This window comes from Triticum aestivum, chromosome 7D (genome assembly GCF_018294505.1).
Source record: "Triticum aestivum cultivar Chinese Spring chromosome 7D, IWGSC CS RefSeq v2.1, whole genome shotgun sequence".
NCBI lineage: Eukaryota > Viridiplantae > Streptophyta > Magnoliopsida > Poales > Poaceae > Triticum > Triticum aestivum.
In genome coordinates, this window is record NC_057814.1 from 464932523 (window position 1) to 464940035 (window position 7513).

The window sequence follows — 7513 nt, forward strand, 5'->3', positions numbered from 1 at the left end:
CATACAGATAGGGGTCACATGACCCGACACCCAAGTCATACAATCATACAAGCACATGCGGAAGCAAACTGTCTGGGTACAGACACTAGAAAGAAAGAAGGCTTGACGAAGCCTGTCTATCTACATAGGCCCTTCACAAGCCTAGATCACCACCTGGGTGGCAAGTCACTCGTCGTCGTCGAGTTCTACGTAGAACCCGTCAGAAGGGGCGGTGTTGTCGTCTGAAAACAGTAATTAAAGCAACATGAGTACAAAGGTACTCAGCAAGTCTTACAACAGATCCTACTATACATGTTCATTCTCAAGAAGGTAGTGGGGTTATTGCAGCAAGCCAGCTTTGACTCTTGGCTAAGCTATCCTACGATACACCACTCGTGAAATAGTTTTCGCACACGAGTCCACCAATCACCAACTCAATACTCCACCGTGGATCCTCCCTCGTCATCCAACGAGAGGGCCATCCGCGGTACTCACACTTATCTTGAGGCTTTTAGTAGTATCCATTTACTTGTCTATGAACTGCATAAGCGACCAAGTAGTCCTTTACCGCGGACGCGGCTATTCGAATAGTTTCATACCCTGCAGGGGTGTACTTCGTCAGACACGCTCTCACCACTTATCGTCGCTACACGACGTGTACTCGGCAACCTTCAAGCGGAAGCCCAATGTGGGTGTCGGCCACAGCCTACCTAAACACTCGAGTCTCTAGTCCAGGTTTATCGCCTATTCAGGTTCCATCCGTAGGGAGTCCGGCCGAGGTTTCCACATACGGCCCCGAACGATGTGTGCAGGGTTCCCGGACACCAAACGGGCGACTCGGTACACCGTGCCACGAGCCTACCGCATCACAGCCCACCCCTTGGTCAGCGCTGTCCACGGCCTCCAGCTTACTACAAACACCAGAAACTACGTGCAACTCCTGGACAGAGGACAAGGGTGAATAAGAAGCCGAGGGGGTCCATTGGTTTCGGGCCCAATGTGTGGTAGTAGCTGAATTTTAAATCACGCATACAGATCTCAGTTCTTAGGGACGGTCTCAATGAAACAACCCACCATGTACTCCTACATGGCCTCCCATCGATACCTTTACCAAATCGTATTCAACACTTTACTCTCTTTACCGACACACACACTTTCACTCTAGTTCATCACCCTGATGAGCCAGACCTGACACAACTCTAAGCATAGCAAGCATAGCATTGTAGGAACACAACAAGGCTCAATCAACTCCTACACATGCTAGTGGGTTTCATCTAGTTACTGTGGCAATGACAGGTCATGCAAAGGAAAGTGGGTTCATCTACCGCAACACACAGCAGTTTGAAACGCGTTGTCTTAATGCAGTAAACGAGAGCAGAAGCGAGAAGATGGGTTTGTATCGAAATGATCAATGGGTTGCTTGCCTGACGGAGTGGTGGTGGGATACTGCCCTTCAGTTGGATACTCGTGACTATCCTCGGAGGCAGGACCTACCACGATGAGCATACCGAAGCACAATCAACACCAAGCAAGTGCAACAATATGATGCAAGCATGAGACATGGCAAGATGGATGTGTTGGGTTAATGCAACTAAGACCAGATGGGTTTGGACTAATTTGAATCAAAGATTCAAATTCCAAGTTCATAAATGGCCCATAACAATGCCTTATCTTGTTCTGTATAAAACAGTAGGTTAACTTGCTTAATCATGCATGAAACCAGTACAGATGGATAGAATGGATTTTTCTGATCATTTTTCATATATAAATCTTTTCATTCTGAGCTATAGATTATTTTCTATGATTTTTTGAAGTTTGTGATAAATTCTGGAATTTCCAATATAAGAATAATTCCAGTAAAAGCTTTACTGCGTCAGCCTGACGTCAGTGTGACGTCAGCAGGTCAACGGGGTCGTCCAGGTCAATCCTGACGTGTGGGTCCCCTGTGTCAGTGTCACTGTTAGGTAATTAGCTAATTAGGATTAGTTTTAACTCTAACTCAGATTAGTTAGCAGGCGGGCCCCACTCGTCAGTGACCCTGGGGGGGTTAAACCGTGGTCAAACCACGTTGACTCGCCGGCATTTAGCCGCCGGCGATGTCCAGACACGGCGGTGGAGTGCGGGATCCCTCTCCGGCGACCAAAAGGACGGCGGAGAGTACCTACGTGTAGCTGGGGGCGAGCCGCGTCGACTGGTGGTGATAGTGGAGCTCGGGGTCGCCGGAATCGACGCCGGCGACGAGCCGTGCGGCTGCCGGGGTACGGGCGTAGTCGGAACCGTAGCTAGAGAGCGCGGAGAGGGGCAAGCGATGGCGCTACGGGTTCCTGGCGTTGCGGTGGAGCTAATGGCTACGGTGGTGCGGCCGTTGGATGGCCGGAGCCTCGTCGGCGACGAGCTCGTACGGCGGCGCGTTCGGGTGAGCTTCGTGCGGTGGCTACAGAGCTCGAGAGAGAGAGAGGGGAGGATGGGAAGGTGGCCATGCTCACGGCGATTGCGACGGAGCAGGCGGCGGGGTCGGAGACGAGCTGTAGCAGTGGCGACGGCGGAGGGGATCTCCGACGGGGAGCGGCGAAGGCGAGGTCGGTGGCGGAGCTTCGGGGCAAACGAGCGCTCGGGGCTCGGCTTGCTCGAAGGAGTGGGCGACGGCAGAGCTGTAGGACACAGTGGAATGGCGCGAGGTCGACGGTGGCCACGGTTACTCCGGTGAGGTGTCTGCGGCGGCGTCGGCCATGGTGGGGAAAAGGCGAGGGAGAGGCGATGGGGAAGAGTGACGATGTCCAGGGGCTCGGGGCGCGTCGAGGAAGGTCGTCCAGCTCGTCCGCGGCGAGGCGGCAAGCTGCTGGCGCCGTGGCGAGCTCACGCTCGCCGGCGTCAGCTGTCTGCCTGCTCTGGCGAGAGCAAGCAGCTCGCTGGCGCGGGCCAGCACAGTGCTGGGCCGCCAGGTGGGCTGCCAGGTAAGTTTTCTGCCTTCTGTTCTCTTTCTCTTTTTATTTATTTCTGTACTGTGTTTTGAAATAGTAAAAATACTATTTCATTTGGAAAAATCCTGAAAATATTCTGAGGCACCTTTGAGATTATTCCCAACAGCCTAAAAATACCTTCAAGATTATTTGGACATTTAAAAATATTTATAGCATTTAAAATGCCCAAATGCAAATATTTATGGCTTGTGCAAAAATCCAAGATGGCCTCCAAAAATATGAAACCATTTTTGGCAGAGGTTTTAGCCAAGACCAAAGGTGGTGAACATTTATGGAGGGCATTTCAGGTTCATTGGAAAAAAATTTAGTAAACCCTAGTTGTTCCAGGGGGGGTGCTGGGGGTTTTCTGGCATTCCCATTTCAGGTTTCTGTGAAAAATAGACATGATGCAACACTCTGATGCATGAACTAACTAGGATGTGACAACTCACCCCCACTCAAAAGAATCTCGTCCCGAGATTTAGGTTCCGTTGGGAAGAAGGTGGGGTACTCAAGTCGAAGACGATCCTCCCTTTCCCAAGTAGCTTCTTTCTCGGAATGGTGTGACCATTGAACTTTGAGAAACTTGATGTTTCGACGTCGAGTGGTACGCTCGGCTTGATCAAGGATTCGAACGGGATACTCCCGATATGTGAGATTATCTTGGAGATCAAGCGTTTCGTGGTCCACTCCACGGATAGGATCCGAGAAGCAACGCCTGAGTTGGGAAACGTGGAAGACGTCATGAACCTTGGAAAAATGCGGAGGTAGTTCCAATTGGTAGGCAACTTCTCCTCGCTTGGCAAGAATGCGAAAGGGTCCAATGTAGCGAGGGGACAATTTGCCTTTGATACCGAATCGGTGGGTTCCCTTTAAAGGGGTCACCCGGAGGTAAGCCTTCTCGTCAACCTCAAAAGTCATAGCCTTATGTTTGCGATCATAATGGCTCTTTTGGCGAGATTGGGCTGTTTTCAATTTCTCACGAATAATGCGAACCTGCTCTTCTGCTTCCTGAATCATATCCGGGCCAAAGAGTTGTCTTTCCCCGGTTTCTGACCAGTTAAGAGGCGTTCGACATTTTCGTCCATAGAGAACCTCGAAAGGGGCTTTGCCCAAGCTAGCCTGGTAACTATTGTTATAAGCGAACTCGGCGAATGGAAGGCATTTCTCCCAATCCATGCCGAAGGAGATGACAGAAGCTCGGAGCATATCCTCCAGAATTTGATTAACTCGTTCTACCTGACCACTTGATTGAGGGTGAAAGGCGGTGCTAAAAGAGAGACGAGTTCCCATTGCATTTTGGAAGCTTTCCCAAAATCGAGAGGTGAAGAGACTTCCGCGGTCTGAGTTAATTTCCAATGGAACACCATGCATAGACACTATTCGGGAGATGTACAAGTCTGCTAGCTGGCTAGCGGTTATACTCTCACGAACAGGTAGGAAGTGGGCTACTTTGGAAAGACGATCGACAACAACGAAGATAGCATTATTCCCTCTCTTGGTCCTGGGAAACCCGGTAATGAAATCCATACCGATTTTATCCCATTTCCATTCAGGAATAGCTAGAGGCTGAAGGGTGCCAGCAGGTCGCTGATGCTCTGCTTTAACACGTCGGCAGACGTCGCAACTAGCAATGTATTGAGCAATTTCTCTCTTCATCCTAGTCCACCAAAACCTCTGGCGTAGGTCTTGATACATTTTAGTACTACCGGGATGAATGGTGAGAGGAGATTCATGAGCTTCCTTAAGGATCAATCGCCTCAGGTTGCGTACCTTGGGAACCACTAGGCGGTCTCCAAAGAACACAACACCTTGGTCATCAACGGAGAAACAATCCGCAACTCCTTTCTTGATGTTTCTCTTAATACGGGAGATTCCCGGATCTACCTTCTGAGCTTTAATGATCTGATCCGTAAGGGTAGGTTTCGCCACCAGGGTGGATAGAAATCCTTGAGGAACAATGTAAAGGTTAAGCTTACAGAATTCCTCGTGGAGAAGTGGTTGGCTTTGTTGTAACATCAAGTTGTTACAATAGGATTTACGGCTTAGCGCATCAGCCATGACGTTGGCTTTGCCCGGGGTGTAAGTTATTTCTAAGTCGTAGTCTGAGATCAACTCGACCCAACGTCTTTGCCTGAGATTCAAATCCGGTTGGGTGAAAATGTATTTCAGACTCTGATGGTCGGTGAAAATCTCGCAACGGTTACCGAGAAGGTAATGTCGCCATGTTTTGAGTGCATGGACTACGGTGCAAGCTCTAGATCATGTGTGGGATAATTATCTTCATGTGGATGCAACTGTCGGGAAGCGTAGGCAATCACATGACGGTCTTGCATGAGTATGCAACCTAGTCCTTGTCGCGAGGCGTCGCAATAAATAACAAAGTCTTTAGAAAAATCTGGTGGTACGAGTACGGGGGCAGACGTCAGGCGTCTTTTCAGTTCCTGAAAGCTGAACTCGCACTGTGGGGTCCACTCGAACTTCTTATCTTTCTTGAGGAGTTCGGTTAGAGGTTTAGCAACCTTGGAGAAATTCTCGACGAAGCGACGGCAGTAGCTCGCTAAGCCAAGGAAACTCCGAACTTGCTTGACCGTTTCAGGGGGAGTCCAGTCAAGGATGGCTTGAACTCGTTCGGGATTGACAGCAATACCTTTACCAGAGATCACGTGGCCTAGGTAGGTCACTTCTGGCAACCAAAATTCGCACTTGGAGAACTTGGCATAAAGGCGATGCTCTCTGAGTTTTTCTAACACAAGTCTAAGATGTTCGGCATGCTCTTCCTCGTTCTTCGAGTAGATAAGGATATCATCGAGGTAAACCACGACGAACTTGTCTAAGTACTCCATGAAGATCGAGTTCATCAAGCGAGAAAAGGTGGCTGGAGCATTGGTTAACCCGAAGGACATGACTGTATACTCGTATTGGCCATAACGAGTAACAAAGGCCGTTTTAGGAATGTCCCCGTTCTTGATTTTGATTTGATGGTAGCCCAACCTCAAATCCATTTTAGAAAAGACTGAGGATCCAGCGAGCTGATCATACAGGTCGTTGATCCTGGGAAGCGGATACTTGTTCTTGATGGTTACTAGGTTGACGGGTCGGTAATCTACAACCATCCGATCCGTACCATCCTTCTTCTTGACGAAGAGGACGGGGCAAGCCCACGGAGAAGAACTGGGACGGATGAAACCCTTTTTCAAGGACTCATCGAGTTGTTTCTTAAGCTCGGCTAGCTCTAGGGGTGCCATCTTATAGGGTCTTCTGGAGATTGGGACGGTTCCTGGAACAAGGTCTATCACAAACTCAACATCCCTGTCAGGTGGAATACCTGGCAGTTCTTCAGGGAAGACATCCGGAAAGTCACGGACTACCGGCACATCTTCGAGGTCTGGAAGAGGGTTGGCACTTAATGAGTAGAGCTGACGCTTAGACACTCGGGTCAAAACATTGACTGTCTTGCCCGACGGATGGGTGAGTTGAACAGTTCTAGTGGAGCAATCAATCTTAGCATAATGAGCTGACATCCAGTCCATACCCAAGATGATGTTTATGTCCGAGGACTTGAGAGCTATTAGTGATGCAAGGAAGACCAGTCTGTCAACAAGAATTTCATTGCCATGGCTTATCTTAGAGGTTTGCCACTTAGAACCAGGGGTTTGAATTACCATGGAAGTGGGCATGTCGCAGAATGTGGTGTTGTGTAATCGAGCATAGCTCTCAGAGATAAATGAATGAGATGCTCCAGTATCGAAAAGAACAGTTGCCGGATGGCAATTAACAAGGAGCGTACCAAGGACGACGTTGGGATCCTCATGAGTTTCTTCAGCTGAAACATAGTTGACATGGCCACGTGCTGTGGTGGCTGGCCTGGCGTAGTAAGCCTTTCCTGCTGGCTTACCACGGCCAACGGACTGTCCAGGTTGATTGAGGTTGTTTCGGGGGCACTCGCGCTGATAGTGACCCGTTTCTCCACACTTGAAGCATGTCACAATATTGGGGCGTGGAGCAGCATTAGCAGTGGGGCCACCATAGACTTTGGGCGGTGCATGCTGCTGGTTGGGGCGAGGCGCCTCGAAGGATGGCCTCGGAGTGAACCTGGGTGGTAGAGCAGTATTTGGAATCCAGACCCGGCGCTTCTGGGATCCGGAGCCAGATGAGGAACCAAAGTCACGAGAGTGCTTGCGTGTAGCGTCATAGTAAGTTTGTCCTGTCTCGGCACTGATGGCCTTATTGACCAACTTTTGGAAAGAGGTACACTCATGCAGACGGAGATCACGGCGAAGCTCGGGGCTAAGTCCCTTGCGGAACCTTGCCTGCTTCTTGGCGTCGGTGGATACCTCTTCAGGAGCATAACGTGCTAGATTTCCAAACTCGCGGCTGTATGCATCCACGGTCAGTCTGCCTTGGGTGAAGTTGCAGAATTCTTCGCGCTTGCGATCTATGAGACCCTCCGGGATGTGATGCTCACGGAAAGCCTCACTGAATTCAGCCCAAGTAGTGATTTGGCCAGCTGGGCGCATAGCCTCAAAGTTCTCCCACCAAAGGCTAGCAGGGCCTTCGAGGTGATAGGCAGC